This window comes from Berghia stephanieae, chromosome 1 (genome assembly GCF_034508935.2).
Source record: "Berghia stephanieae isolate SIO BIC M18660-M18661 chromosome 1, UCSD_Bste_1.3, whole genome shotgun sequence".
Lineage (NCBI taxonomy): Eukaryota > Metazoa > Mollusca > Gastropoda > Nudibranchia > Aeolidiidae > Berghia > Berghia stephanieae.
This window is the reverse complement of record NC_088360.1, coordinates 47,892,460-47,908,448: the sequence shown is the minus strand read 5'-3', so window position 1 is coordinate 47,908,448 and position 15,989 is coordinate 47,892,460. Positions and strand designations below refer to the sequence as shown.

Below are 15,989 nucleotides of genomic sequence, written 5' to 3'. Positions count from 1 at the left end.
GATGAACGCAGATGAACGGGGAAAATTTAAGGGGAAGCTAGATGGATATGTATATTTTTCTATAATTTAAGGGTGATATCATTTGATGAAGAGCAGTGTTGCGCGAAATATTTTCATATAATATATTATGAATTTATTTGATCTCTAGAAAAATGTTCATGCTTTTAAAAAGTTTTAGCAAAAGGCATTTCTGTTGATTCTTTGGTTCAGTCCCTTAATTTTTGTTAACAAATCTGTCAATATGATAACAGGTAGAATTGTTTACAGAGGGTGAATAGACCTCTCTCATCTTTCTTGTTCTTTAAAACCAATAAGCATTATAGCTTGAGCTCTATATAGTAAAATAAATATAAATTTTTATATAGCGTATTTCCATGGATTTACCATGCACAATGCGCTTCACAATGTTTCATTTATCTCCCCGGAAGGCCATATGGAACCATAATTCCATTTCATATAGTACTAATTGCCTCTTAGGCAGTCTTCTTGTAGTAACACTCTTTCAATTCCCGTCACCGCCTATAGTCAAGTACTCATTCACATGTGAGTCAAGTTGGGCAATGTGTGCAAAGGACACTGGATGGGACTTTTAAGTGATCTCAAACTAGGTACGCTGACAGTGTGCTCTTGGAATCTACAGCTGCTCCCTATTTGGATCCTTCGGCTTTGTCTTACTTTTTCTTGTGTGCTTTCGATTGTAAATCTATAATTTCTTTGACTATCCCATATTCTTTGGACTTTTTATTGGTGCTGGAATGACACAAGCCACAAGCGCTGTAAAACCCTTAAAAACAAACAGTACGTGTCTGGTTAGAATCTTTAATCAGAGCTATCAGATTCATCGTTTTGAGAAAAGTGCTTTTTATTTTTTAACTCGAGCCATCTTTCAGTTGAGAGTTATTGTACTGTTATCATGATGTATCCCTTTAGATTGTGATCAACGTATATATCTAGGCATGACTTTGGAATCAGGTTCATTTTAGACTTAACGCAATAACAACGAATTATCTCTTCTCAGGCACTGATAAACAATAAACTTTTGATCTTGACCATGCGTATGATCAGTTTCCTTTTTCTTTGCTTCGATGTGATTGATTATTAAAAATAATTAAACAATAGACTTATCGCCTTATATATATATACCATCAAGTAATCAGTCTCCACAATGGTAACAAAGTAGAAATGGGATTGGTGTAGAATGAAGAAAGCAATATCTGCTGTAAACGGTTCTCAAGAGAAATAAGCAAATTAAATAAATGCAATGTAAATTTTATATAGTCAGAAGATTTCCTGAGATTAGCCCGCTCTCAGGATGCCATATTAAATCATTCACAAGTGTGTTTTTCTGCGAGGGAGCTTCTGACCTTCTATGGTGGGCAGGATGTCACTTGCTGTGTCCTCTTTGTTATTGTCAAATTATGCCCTCATACTATACACAAACTCCATTGTTACTTGTTTGTCCATCAAATAGACAAAAAGTGAAAGTGACTGGTCTTGACTTCTAGCTTAACATGCCCTTTCATGTTAATATTATTGAACGGCACGGTTAATTCTATAACAAAGTAAGTTAAAAAGTTAGTTGACTTACCAAAAACGTATTGAGCACTTTGCTTTAGAATCAAATCAATGAACCCTCATCAGCAGTATTTAGTATGAAATGTTTAACCGCTTTGTTAACTACAAGTATAAACAATAAACACCAGTACAACATACCTTTTATTCTTAACAAATCAATGAAATGAAGTTACTGGCTTTGATCTCTATTGCTGCTTTTCATTCATACTCAAAAGTTGTAAAACACTTAATTGTTCTTTGTGAAAATGTCATAGCATGATGATATGAGCTGGTATGAATGCAACCACGTACCGAACGGCCTGAGGGTCGCAGTCAAATGTTATAGGTAAGTACCAAGCGATAAGGGTATAAGGATCAAGAATAGGGGTACATAATACCGTTTGTGATCAAATAATATGTCAAAGCGCCAGGTATTATGTCGGGGTAAATCACAAACCCCTCTCACTAATCTATGGGGTAAACTAGGTGCTGGAACTTGAATCTGTCTCCACAAATGTGACCCACCGTCTAAAAATGGTATTATGTCCGGATGAACAATGTGCAGGAAATAGGATTTATAGTCACAAATATGAAAACTTGGGGTTTGTTTCTCTTCATCATGAAGAAGAACAAAAACTATTTATTCGTGCATTCTAAAAGATAACTCGAAGCTTTTATCCCTCATTATCTTATTTCGAAATCCACTTTTTGGGTACCTATTCATCCCGACATACCTAATACCGTTTTGAAACAGAGGGTCACATGTGTGAAACTTTGGTATAAAAGTTAAATTAGTTATGAACGAGAATGAATAAGATTTCTTACACCCCGCCCCCCTCGCCAAGTATATATTTCTTATGATTTTAATTCTAAATTAAATTTACTTTTCGTGGTCCTATTCATGCCGACATAATACCGTTTAAAGTCTATGGGTCACATTCACATAATATCAGAGATATATCCCATAATAAATAAAATAAGATTCCCTTTATTCATCCTATAGGGGAAATTTGTCTCTAGGGTCTATTCCAAGGGAAGACTGGAATAACCTAGGCGTCAGCCGCAGTGCAGCTAGGGCGAGGTGACTTGCTCAAGGCCACACATCGCAGCGGGTAATCGAACTTGGTACCTTTCGGGTGCGAAGCGAGGACCGTACCGCTGAGCAATTGTCACTACAGTCCAAAGACAACCCAAAAGGCAATTATGTCAATATATTGCATCGCATCACTTGACAACAATATGCATTATTTTTCAAACGTTGTGTTAAATTTGGAAGCAGATGTCACACCTTCCTCTCTTCCAGTTATAGGGGCCAGATTCAGCGTGGGTGCGCAACTGGATGCGCGGGTTGACGGAGGCAGGAAAACAATAACAAAGCCACATGGTTGTCATTACCTCCACCATCATTCTAGCTCACGGTTTGTGGAAAGCACTTCATTACAGGCACGTAATAGTGAATCTAGGTTTTGTTTTAAACATTTCTATTATTATTCTTTGTAGATTGACCCATATTAAAAGAAACATACAAACAAAAAAGGCATGACCAGTCACTAACAATGCAGTGTAGTGTGTAGACAGTAACACAGTACGGTGAAGTAGTAGTAGTAGTAGTAGTAGTAGTAGTAGTAGTAGTAGTAGCAGCAGCAGCAATAATATTACTCTTGCTATAGATAGTATGCGCTTGGCTAAGAAGCTCATAACATTGCCATCCGGAAGTATAACGGACCAACACACAAAACTGTGTGTATCCATGAACGTTTATAGTCGGGTTAATACAGTTAAGTGAGCATTACTCATAAACGCGGATGGCAAAAAAACAATAACAAAGACGTCATCTTCGAACTATCTATAAGAATATTTCATGATTATATAAATCTTATGTAAGCAAATCCCATTGTACAGTATAAAAAATCATTATCATCATGTCATATCTTATGTTGATTCATAAAATGTGAATTATTTGAGTTGTACCAAGGACTTAATTTTTACATTATTAATTTATAATTCAACCTATTAAATAACTAATCTATTAATTAGAAGATTTTACATTATTATTATTATTATTATTATTATTATTATTATTATTATTATTATTATTATTATTATTATTATTATTATTATTATTATTATTATTATTATTATTATTATTATTATTATTATTACTATTATCATTATTACTATCATTGTTTGCCTTGCTTTATTATTGATTTTATTTACTTGATTTGTTGATGAAAATATTATATTCTTGTATGAGTTATATTGGCAATTGCCTACAAATAAACTTTTGAATCTTGTAAAAAAAAAAGATGCATTCGGGCAGGTGTGTCCTGGGACAGTCCTGTCCTAGTGCGGTACCCCTTTTGAATAGAAGTTTTCTCCAGTGGGACAGGACAAATTTGTCCTGGGACAGTTTTGTCCTAGTGCGGAAGGAGTCTTACAGAGAATGAATGTGTATGAATCGGAGTATGCAGTGTGAGTGTGTGTGTGTGTGTGTGTGTGTGTGTGGAGAGAGAGAAGAGAGAGAAAGAAAGAGAGAGAGAAAGAGAGAGAGAGAGAGAGAGAGAGAGAGAGATGGCTTTAAAATCATTTAAGAAATTTTTCATTGCAAATGTCGTGTGTGTGTGTGTGTGTATATATATTATGTATATATGTGTATGTGTGTGCGTGTTTTTGTGTGTCGTGAATTTGCAATACGTCGTATAATGAAATAGCCAAAGATCACAGATACTATTTTTCTTGCAAATTTCTGGTATGTATGTGCGCGCGCGCGCGTGTCTGTGTGTGTCTGTGTGTATGTGTGTTTTTTAAATACTTCCTTTGATAAAATAGCTAACTAAGCGTTATTCAAATGGATCTAGATAAAATATATCAAACAACGTATGTTAGAGGGTAGAGTTATAGGTTTGAATGACTGGTGTGCGAAGCGATGAAAACGTGTGCGAAGCGATGAACACAGGGGTATTTTTTGGGGAAAAAACCCCCGGTAATATGACTAGTTATAAATATCGCTAGAAGAAAGTAATCGCATTCAGAATAAAGACTAATAAATGGGCTTCAAAACAGTTTGTGCAGATTTGTCCCTTCCCTATGGAACTCCCGCCTACTGTCATTCTAATGGGGACAATCGAAATTCATGTTTCCGTCCAACCAAGTCATCAATCATATAACTTGTTGATGTTCAACGATTGGATGCTTCTTAACAAATGTAAACACGCTGTTTTGTTTATGAAAATTGTACACATACTCATGTGTCAAGCTGAACAAAAGGACCAATCGTGATTCTAGATATTTCAAAAGCTGTGAACACTTTTCACTATTTAGGTCATTTTGAGCACACTTTGCAATGTGACCAATGGCCTCGAGCACATGGAAAGGTAATAAAGATCGCTCCCATTCAGTCATGTCTGCAGATCGGGATATTATTATTATTATTATTATTATTATTATTATTATTATTATTATTATTATTATTATTATTATTATTATTAGCCAACTGGGTCAAATTTCATAATTAATTATTAATGCCCCCCCCCCCCCCCGTTTTAAGAATAGAACTCTTAACATGCCAGATCCTAACGTACCATCACAAACAAAAAAATGTCTAACATTAAACCTTTGTAGTCTGATGAATACAATTGAGCGAGAACTATTCATTGAAATGGCTGTCTAAAAGCAAAAATGTACAGTTGAATGACGTCAATTTCGTTATATCTTTAGGGTTTTAAATGCAGATGATATTGATGCATTGCGTTTATCTAAAACTAGATATCTAGAATGGAGAAAAGAATGGGCAAATAATACCCCAACAGGAGGCCAAATTATTGAAGACCCTACCAATGAAATTCCTGGCTCACAGCTTGGTAACTTGGAAATACTGGGTGGCTGCAAATAGGCTACGCTCCAGATATGCGAAAACAGCCGCAAAAATGAACAAATGGGGTCTAAACAACTCAACAGAATGCCCCAAATGCCAAACTGACCCCCAAGATGTAGATCACCTTGTGCTCCACTGTCCTGTTACCAAGCTGAATGGAGGTTATGAAACCATTCACAAATGTGAAGATGAATTCAAGGCTTCGCTCGACGCGACAGATCTGAAAGTGTGACCCCACCATACGATACTACTATCTAAAACTTTACAGCATCCGCCAGCCGGGCATAACATACCGACATAAAACAATGTGTCACCTAAAACGTTTATAGCCCGATTAATACGATTTAGTGAGAACTCATAAAAATGGCTGGCTAAAAACAATAACAATGAGCTGAGTGACGTCAATTTTGTTCTATCGATATCAGACCGTAGCCATCGTTATGCTATAGATAGAATGCGCTTGGCCAAGGAGTTCACAACATTGCCATCCGGAAATATAACGGACCAACACACAAACTCTGTGTAACCATGAACGTTTAAATAAATAAATAAATAAATAAATAATAAATAAATAAATAATGAATTTATATAGCGCCTAAACATCCACGTTAATCGTGCTCTGCGGCGCTTTACATAATAAAAATAAAAATTAAAATGTTTAAAAACAACAAAATTAAAAATCACGGCACTACATGATACATAATAAGCATGCATACAAAAAACAGAATCAAAGCAACATCTATTTTATGAAAAATAAGCCTCGCGGAACAACTCAGTCTTCAGACATTTCCTGAAAGATGATAAATTTTCACAGGACTTTGTCCGAGGACTAAGTGCGTTCCATAGGCGTGGAGATATGAATGAAAAGGCTTTTTCACCGAAAGTGGATTTTGAGGTGGTAACTTTTAGAAGTTGGGACTGAGATGATCTTAGATTCGAGTGGGTTCTATTTTTTAATCAGTTCCTGCAAATATTCAGGAGCCAATCCATCCAGACATCTAAAAACATAGCACAATATTTTAAATTCTATCCTATACTTCACAGGAAGCCAGTGCAATTCCTGGAGAACTGGTGTTATATGATCTCTTTTTTTCGTTAATTTTATAAGTCTAGCCGCTTTATTTTGATTTTTTTTTGTAGTTGATGAATTAATCTACTTTGACAGCCAATGAGAAGGGAATTGCAATAATCTAATCTGCTAGTAATAAACGAATTAACAAGCATCTTTGTAATATCTTCATCAATATAATGTCTGATTCTTCTAATGTGGACGTTTATAGTCAGGTTAATACAGTTTAGTGAGAACAACTCACAAACGCGGATGGCAAAAACAATATCAAAGGCCTGAGTGACGTCATCTTCGAACTATCGATAGCCTGATACTGAAATCCAAAAGGACTGGCAGTTTGACGTCATTATTTGGTTTTTGCACCGCTTAGTGAGTTGTCGTTAGTAGAACTCATGGAAACAAGTGATTTCATTGGTTGATCTATTGAATACAACCCACGATTTGCTTTCTTTTGTGGCAAAAGACTGGCATTTTGACGTCATTTTTTGGTCAGTGTCAGGCCATAACTTTACGAAGGCCACGATCAGACCCTGTCAAGTTGGTGAGCATTCTCTCGCTCATAATATTTATTTCTATATGTGACCCTTCGCCTCAAAACGGTATTAAGTCGGGATGGTTAAGATGTTGAAAATTGAATTTATAATCAGAAATATCAGACTTGTGTTGAGTTTGTATGTTTTATTGAGGAGAATGGATACCTTATTATTGAGTGCTAATGCCAACAATTTATATTTTTGACCAGTTTAAATTTAATTCTGATTTTAAGCATCTGGTTCGTTCAGACATAATACCGTTTTGAGACGATGGGTCACATATTATCTTAAATTTCGCAGCTTCAGTTGGGAGATTACTTCTCACAAAACTCTCTTTGACAGACTATAAACTTTTAAGTTTACACATTTGTGTATTTTGACGCTTGCTATTATGGTGGATAGAAATGGTGTGCATATTATTTAAACACATACCGACTATGTTGTTTGTTAGAGCTTTCATATAAAGCAACATCCACTAAACGTGCTCAAAGAGCTTTATAAAGGGTCCGTGACCAACAGCAACTCGTAACATGTAGAACGAGACATGACGCCTGTTAGGCGATATTATAATATTTTTCCGACAGAGACAACGCTCTTAAGGCCAGGTACTCATTTTACATCTGAGTACGGTGAGAGAATGTGAGTAAAGAGCCTATTCCAAGGACTCAACTATGCGCCGAGCGAGGCTCGAACCCAGGACCTTCCGATCCGAAATCGAGTGTCATACCACAAGACCTCATAACCGAGTTGACAATGACACCCACATACTGAGTTTCAAGTCCCGATATTCATTTCAGTCTTGGTCTATAGATAGTATGCAGATGACGTCACTCAGGCCTTTGTTATTGTTTTTGCCATCCGCGTTTGTGAGTTGTTCTCACTAAACTGTATTAACCAGACTATAAAAGTTCATGGTTACACAGAGTTTGTGTGTTGGTCCGTTATACTTCCGGATGGCAATGTTGTGAACTCATTGGCCAAGCGCATTCTATCTCTATCATAATAAGACAGACGATTGGTGAGTACTACTCAATATGTGTGTGTGTGTGTGTGTGTGTGTGTGTGTGGTTCATTGTGTATAACCATGAACAAATACAACAGATGAACCGTCGCCATCGTTATGCTCGGTTGCCATCCATGTTTATGAGTAATTCTCACTAAACTGCATTAACAGACTATATATGTTTATGGTTACACACTGTTTTGTGTGTTGGTGTGATTGACCTGGCGAGAATAATGGAGTTTTGAGCTTTACTCAGCGTTGTTTTTTTTTTTTTGGAGATTTTTAACGCGCAACCTTCTTCGTGATATTCATTACAAAATTTTGTCGACCCTATTACTTCTGTGCACAACTTGAAAAGTTTACAGTTTGCATTACACGTTTAGAAGGAAATGGGAGAAATGAATGGAAAAAACAGTCCTCGGCAGGTAAGAAAAGCTTTTATTCTGTCACATTTCAAATATTGTCTTATTGTAGAATCCGGTTTTGTGGTCTGAATTTATCTACAGAACGATGTAAATCACTGATATTCGAACTGGCTTATTATAAAACTGCTCCTTTCCTCCGAGGCAAAGCGAATAACATTGACATAATTTGGGAGGCCTTCCGTACGTTACTCAGAGTAATAAACCGTCTCAACATGCTACTATCGCTAACATAACCAAAATTACCGATAGAACTACGTCTTAAAATACTGGTAACCGTGCAGTAATAGACGACAGTTTTTTTTAATTTTTGATTTGTTTTTCTATCAGGGTTAGCAGCGTTTTGAAGCAGCAGTTCCTTTACCCCGAGGATCGTACGAAATGCTCCCCCAAAATTAGAGCAAGTCCCCTTACTAATAATAATAAAAAAGATAAAATCATTGTCTATGCATGTTAAACGTATTCGAGCCTTCGCTTAAACATCCGTCCAGGGTGCAGTCACGGTAGGTTTTTGTTTTTTCTTCTGAATTACACAGCAGTGGTTTGATAACTAGGTCTGCTAGATCTGGCGGAAAGAAATTTGTGATAGACTGCTGGCCTATCCAAATAGGTTTCTCAACCCACTTCACGACTCTGAAAGACTAGAATGTCTGTATTGAGATCCTTTTTAGGTGACTTCACGGTGTCTTGAATTGAATAGGCCTAAAGCAGATTAATTGCTCTTGCTTGATTTAGTTGTTTAAACTATTTCACTTTTCATTTTTGATGGATACCGATATACTCATGATCAAAAATAAGTACACAGATTTAAAATCAAGGCTGAAATGCAATATACATGGGATGGACTTCCGTAGTTTCACAGCTCTTTACAAGAGAAACTATAACCTGATGAAACATGTTTGCCATCACTTGCAATATCGAAACTGAATGGAAACACAGTAAGTAATAATGGCGTCAAGCAACCAGTCAGAAAATTATTTTTGACGTTAGAAAAATCACACCACTTATAAAAATGAAACTTATATATTATATAGTAGTAATATTGGGCATTGCAACTTAGTCAAATTCCAACATCTCTAAAAGATTAAGTGACATAAATAAAAGTGCTGTGAAACTAAGAAAGTCCTGCCGCAAACATTGTTTCATCGGTTAATTAATAGTATCTCGAGTTAGGGTTGAGGATAAAAACTGGGTGGGGCGTTCAGGATGCCCCTTCCCTTCCCTCCCTCACCCCCTACCCATTATATATATATATATATATATATATATATATATATATATATATATATATATATATATATATACACTAGTAAAAAAGCCCGCAATTTCGTGGGGGAAAGAACTATTTTCATTCGATATTGCCTAATTAGCTTGATTACGATTAGATGCATATTTTAATCGATGTGCTTGTTGTTGCTGCCATGCTTTATTCGGCATGATTTTAGTTTATCAGTCAGTAGATATCAAAATCAATAAGTCGCAAGTCTTTACCACGCTTTAATTGGGAGTGCTTTGCACTACCTTCAATACTTCACAAATTAAATGGCGGCCGAGAATCAAAACAATGGTTAAGTTAGGAAATTTTATACTTTCACAAATCTATCAAGGTTTGTTCTAGTTTTAAAAATGCTTCTATATAATGACAAATTGAATAATTGCTTGACAAAAGATCAACGGTGAAAATACAAGTTGAAAGAATACATGGGGATGTAGGAACTTTCGGAATGTCTCCCCTGAAGCAGACGCGAAAAATATCAAGTCCCCGAATGTGTCTACTTTTGGTTTGTTCGGGCTAGAAGCTAGACAGAACCAATTGACAGTTTGCCGACAACGTTTAACTAAATATTCCCCAGGGCAATAATTATCACATCGATGGCATAAAAACGACAGTAATATCAGCAGTAATATTAGCTGATGTTGTTAATCGGTGAAACTTTTTTGAAATTTCTGTAAATCCGAAGACATTCATGTGATCAAGTGAATAATATCAGTATGAATGCCACGATTTGCTGAAAAATGCCAATCTGACAGTTCCTAGCAATAACCCCCCCCCCCCCCCCTCCTCACTCGGGAATTTCTGTACTTTTTTTTTCCACGCAACCTCATTCCAACACACACACACACACACACACACACACACACACACATGTATAGATAGTTCGAAGTTGACATCACTCAGGCCTTTGTTATTGTTTTTTGCCATCCGCGTTTATGAGTAATTCTCACTAAGATGCATTAACCTGACTATAAACGATCATGGTTGCACATAGTTTTGTGTGTTGGTCCGTTATACTTCCGGATGGCAATGTTGTGAACCTCTTAGCCAAGCGCATACTATCTATACACCACACACAACACACACACACACACACAGACGCACACACACAAACATAGACGCAATGAGAAGACACTACTACATAACAACACGGATAACCGTTAAATCAACAGCACAACGAAAATAAGGACTCTACTGGACAGATAGAGTTGAGGGTGTGGTCGTAAGTTAAACTTGGGTATTATCCACCCGAAACCATCACACTGAAAGCATCAAAGGGGCAATAATAATACATCCTGTCATTAATAGATGAAAACTGTTGAAAACTTAGTGTAGGTCTGAAATCCTTAAAGTAATTAAGTGAATACATTATTTCGAAGCGGGTGGTTGGATGGGAGCATCACCCTTGAATCGTATACCTATGATGTTCGCATGGGTGTACGATCCGATAGTGATGTCGTTTCTTCTCTTTACTAGCCTATCCTGCTTCTTTGGTTTGTGATTGTATTTTTGACAGGGGATATTTTTTTTCCTGTAAATCCTCTGCCTGTTTGTTCTTGGTTATTTATAATTTAGCTTATATCTTTAGGTTATGCTTTTGATTGACATTTGTACTATTTTTGTTAGATTGCTTGTTTTTTTTTGTTTCAGCGGTCTCTCATCTAACCTCAATTGTGTTGGAAGAGACCTTAAGCATCCCCTCTTTAGATGCTGTGAAACTATAGTCCCTCCCCATTGATTATTGTATGTTAAAAAAAAAACCTGCTCTCAAACGTTAATAAACGCGGCTATGCGGTCTTGTGATACTACGCTTGCCTTTGGATCGCAAGGTCCGGGATTCGAGTCCAGCCATAAGCAGCGCATAATTAAGTCATTGGAAATGGCTCTTTACTCACATTCTCTAACCATACGTGGATGCAAAATGAGAACATGACCATTAACACCGTTGTCATTGTCGGAAAAAATGCAATATCGCCTAACAGGCGGCATGACTCGTCCATGTTAAGCGCTGCTGTCGGCTAGTGATCTCTTGTAAAGCGCTTTGAGCATTTTTAGTGAATATTTCACTATATAAAGGCCCCATTTGTTTTTAAAGTATCTAATTATATTGTCAAGGCTTTACTTCGAATATATTTAATATCAAATATTGCTTTTGTCTCAAACGGGTCATAATTTCATGATACCTACAACCTCCCCCTTCATCTGTAATGCTTTCCTAAACGCCATACATGTGATCTTGAAAGCCACATCAATTTGATCATCACAAAAAAGGAAAATATCACACGGGTAAAAATATTTTGTCGTATTTCAAATCGGCAATTTCAATGAATAACTTTGTCTAAAGAAAATAGTAGTTAAACACGAAACAAGGACAATATCTGATTTACAACACCTGGCACGTCATAATTTGTTTTTCAACAATTTTGATTTTTAAAAATTCCATCATTAATTAGAGATTGTTGAAACTATAAAAATGAATCAGATAAAGACGGAGTGGATCTACATACTTTGTCTTTGTTCATAAATGATCCCGTTTTGATTTATGTGGAGTATGCTGGATTTATTTTTTTGAGCCGGAGGTATTTTATGTGTTAAAAAAAATCAGTGGAATCGCATATCCATGTTTTTATGATTGACACCAAAACTACAAATCAATGCCTTTTAAAAAATATGCTCTGCACAGTCGTGAAGACGGAATAGATCTTATCTCCAGGCTCACATTTACATCTTAATAAAAATAATATTCCTTCATAGCCATGAGATCCTGAGGACCTGAAAAAGCCTTTAAAACAAACAAAAATGAGAAATGATTTTATACAAGAGAATAGATAAAAGCATAAAGTTAACCTATTGCATATGATTTGAACACAATTGATTCGGCGATGATAGTGTGGTGGTGGTGGTGGTGATGATGACGACGACGACGACGATGATGATGATGATGATGATGATGATGATGACGATGATGATGATGATGATGATGATGATGATAGATGGAATCAGCATAAGACGACGATGGTTTTACACAATAGAAATCCCACAGTTTTCATTTTCATGTTTTTCTTGGTTTGCAGCGCTCTTGTAAAAACCCTAGCAGCACCTCTTGCTCCTAGTCACCAAAGATACATTTCTACTCATAGAGAACAGCCCGGCTTTTCAGTGGAAAGGATAACAGTCAAGTAAGTCTCCATTGACATTTGTAACCCATCGCGTGAAAACGGTATTACGTTGGGGTAAGCCAGTTGCCACTAAGATATTTTAATGTCAAGATTGTCAGGCTATGTGGTCTTATGGTATGACATTTGCTTTTGGATCGGAAGGTCCTGGGTTCGAGCTTTGCTCGGCGCACAGTTCAGTCCCCTGGAAAAGGCTCTTTACTCACATTCTCTCAACGTAATCGGGTGTAAAATGAGTACCTAGCCGTTAGCAGCGTTGTCTTCCCTGTCGAAAAAAAAATGTAATATCGACTAACAGCCGTCGTGCCTCGTTCTACTTGTAAAGCGCTTTGAGCATTTTTAGTGGATATTGCGCTATATAAAAAAGCTTTTTTTAACCAAAAAAGAATGTATACTTATTCTACTCGTATTGTATGACCTAAAAGGTCAATTTCGTTTTAATCCTCGGGTCACCTTTATCCTGTCGTTTCAAGAACTCATACAGTAGATTCCGGTATGTGGTCTTAACCTATTTTAAATCGGATATAAAATCACCAGCCGTGGGACGGGAAGACCTAGTTGTATTTTTTAAACTCCTCTCCCCTACTTCTTCCATGTCAGCTTCAACAACGCTTTTTTTCTTAAAATGAGATTACGCTTGTTCTGACCGAGCTTGTACTTGGATCATTTGCCAAGAGGGAAGTTGTCGGGATTTTTTTTTTAGGAAGGAAGGGAGGGGCGGGAGCCGGGAGATATATTTTATTCATTGTAAATTACATTGTTACATTTAAATGCTTTTAAAATTGTTAATGCTTCGTGAAAATTTAAATATCTAAGTCGCTAATGTCGGGTTGATATCTTGTGTTCAAAATTAGAATTTCACAATGTCTCTATTCTGACCCATGCACTAATAAATATGAATATAGATAATGAATACCTTCTATTTCTTTGTCGTCCTTATACTACTTTACCCTTTTTCCTTCTCATTGCAGATCATCCTTTCTACAAGGCATCATTTCAAGAAATCCTGTAAATGAAAATTTGTCAAGAAGCTACCAAGTCATCTCTCGTCTTGCATCTGAATTTATTGTTGCACTCCGGTTTCAAGTATGGTGAGATCGTCTTGATGGTGGTTACCTATAATTTGTAGGATTTTTGTGTCATATTATCTGCTCTCCTGTAACAAGATTTATTGCTTTTTATTCGTGTTATCAACAAACCATAGATGAAAGTCTATTTTTTCCCTCGTAAATCATCAATGCTGGATGAAACTTGCCTCAAGCAGTGACGGACAGGATGATTCCTATGAAGTGGGAACTTGGTTTAATAATAATGTAACCTTATAGATAGATTAATTTGATAAGTATTATAATGATATTGAACATTATGCCCATGTGGCTTACACCCAGTCTAGACATGGCTGGGATGTAGAAACCAGGGCTACATTATACCATCTGTCGGTTTTTGTCAAAAATGAGAATGTTCAGATTTTTTAGATTTGTTTTTTTCACTAACCATCCCCCTTGCAGTGTGATGCGAGACAAAAACGATTGCAGTATCTTACTATCTCAATAGACTTGAGTACATTTGTACACATAGGGTGATGGAAATTATGGGTGGGCATCACAGAACACGATTGAGGATGGTTGCTGGTACCATGCACCTATTTCTCGTAAATCATATTTGATCTGAACAAAGCCATTATGATTCTCATTCTGAAAACAGGCAGAGGAACATTACTCCTTCCTTTCTATTTCTGTTCTCCTTTTCATCTAGTCTTGTCTTACTTCATCCTTGGCGCTTATATGAACAAATGTCTTGCAAGCGCAGTTGAAAAAAAAACCACTTAATAATGATATTGATGATTGTGATAATGATAATTAATTATGCTGATAATAATGTTAATGTGGATAATGATGATATTTGTGATAATAGTCATTATGATGGTGGTGTAGTGGTAGTAGTAGTGGGAGAGGGAGTAGTTGAAATATTTGCAGCAGTTGTAGTTAAGATAATTCAAGTAGCAGAAGTTTGTTTCTTTAACCTCAGGAATAATGCATTTGTCGACATTTTTTTAGTTTACCTTTTTTAGTTTAAAAATCGATTTATCTAGTTTCGATTTAATGTCATCTCATTTTTGTTTCGCTCTTTAAAAATCCATTTTACATATTATAAATCACATGCTTGTTTTGCTCTTGGCTTCACAGTCAATATATTTACAGTTTTAATTAAGAGGGAAAAGCACGAAATAATTGAAATGATAGGGAAATTCATAGACATGAGTAAATAAAAAACAAATGATGAAAAGCATAATGCAGAAATGGATAAATAAATCAATGATTAAATAAATGAAATATAAATAAAATAAGTGGAAATTGAAAGAATATTGAAAGAAAAATAAATGAAAATAGCTGTCCGTAAGTGGAAAAAAAATAGAAAACTGAAGTCGGAGATTTGTCTAAGAAAAATCCAGTGGTCATCCGGTTATGTCAAATTCAATGTCAGTTATATTGTAGGGTCATCATTTTATAACTTTTTATTTCATGTTGAATCCTCTTTAAAACTAGTTGGTTTTTTTGTTGTTTTTTTTTATTTGGAAGCCATTGTGTTTGTGGAATGACATTCTTAGAGCAATCACAACATTGATATTTTAAAACCTTTTTTGATAGGACATTTCCATTTTTCTCTTGAATTTTCACCTCGATATTCATCAATATTCATTATGCGTCATTCACCATCACAACAAACTTAAGCATTGCATGCCCCTTGACATGAAACACAACCCCATTTATACACTGAACATTGTTGCTTAGTTTTGAAAACAAAGACACTTTAAGTAGAAATGTGAAACAGAAACCCAGATAAAAATATTAAAATACGTAGTTGCATTATGAAATACAAGCTAGGGTTTTAAAAATGGATAATTCGATATTTATTTTTTTCATACTCCAAGGTTACAAGTTGGGTTTGTTTGAGCATCTTGTTATATTTAAATTTGTTGGTTTTCCAAATAGTTCAATATCTGTCTTGCTTTATTCAGATTGGTACCTTTTGTTTCCTTTTCATACAATTGGGACGCAATCTTTCATCATCTGAGATCCCC

The 15,989-nt window shown here is 35.9% G+C and overlaps 1 long non-coding RNA gene across 1 annotated transcript; it reads left to right on the top strand.

Annotated features, from left to right (window-relative positions):
* The first annotated feature begins 8,259 nt into the window (after window positions 1-8,259).
* LOC144976640 (uncharacterized) lies at window positions 8,260-14,520 on the top strand. Its single transcript, XR_013646131.1, has 3 exons — window positions 8,260-8,458; window positions 12,806-12,910; window positions 13,879-14,520. It is a non-coding gene; the product is annotated as an uncharacterized LOC144976640 (long non-coding RNA).
* Window positions 14,521-15,989: the final 1,469 nt, after the last annotated feature.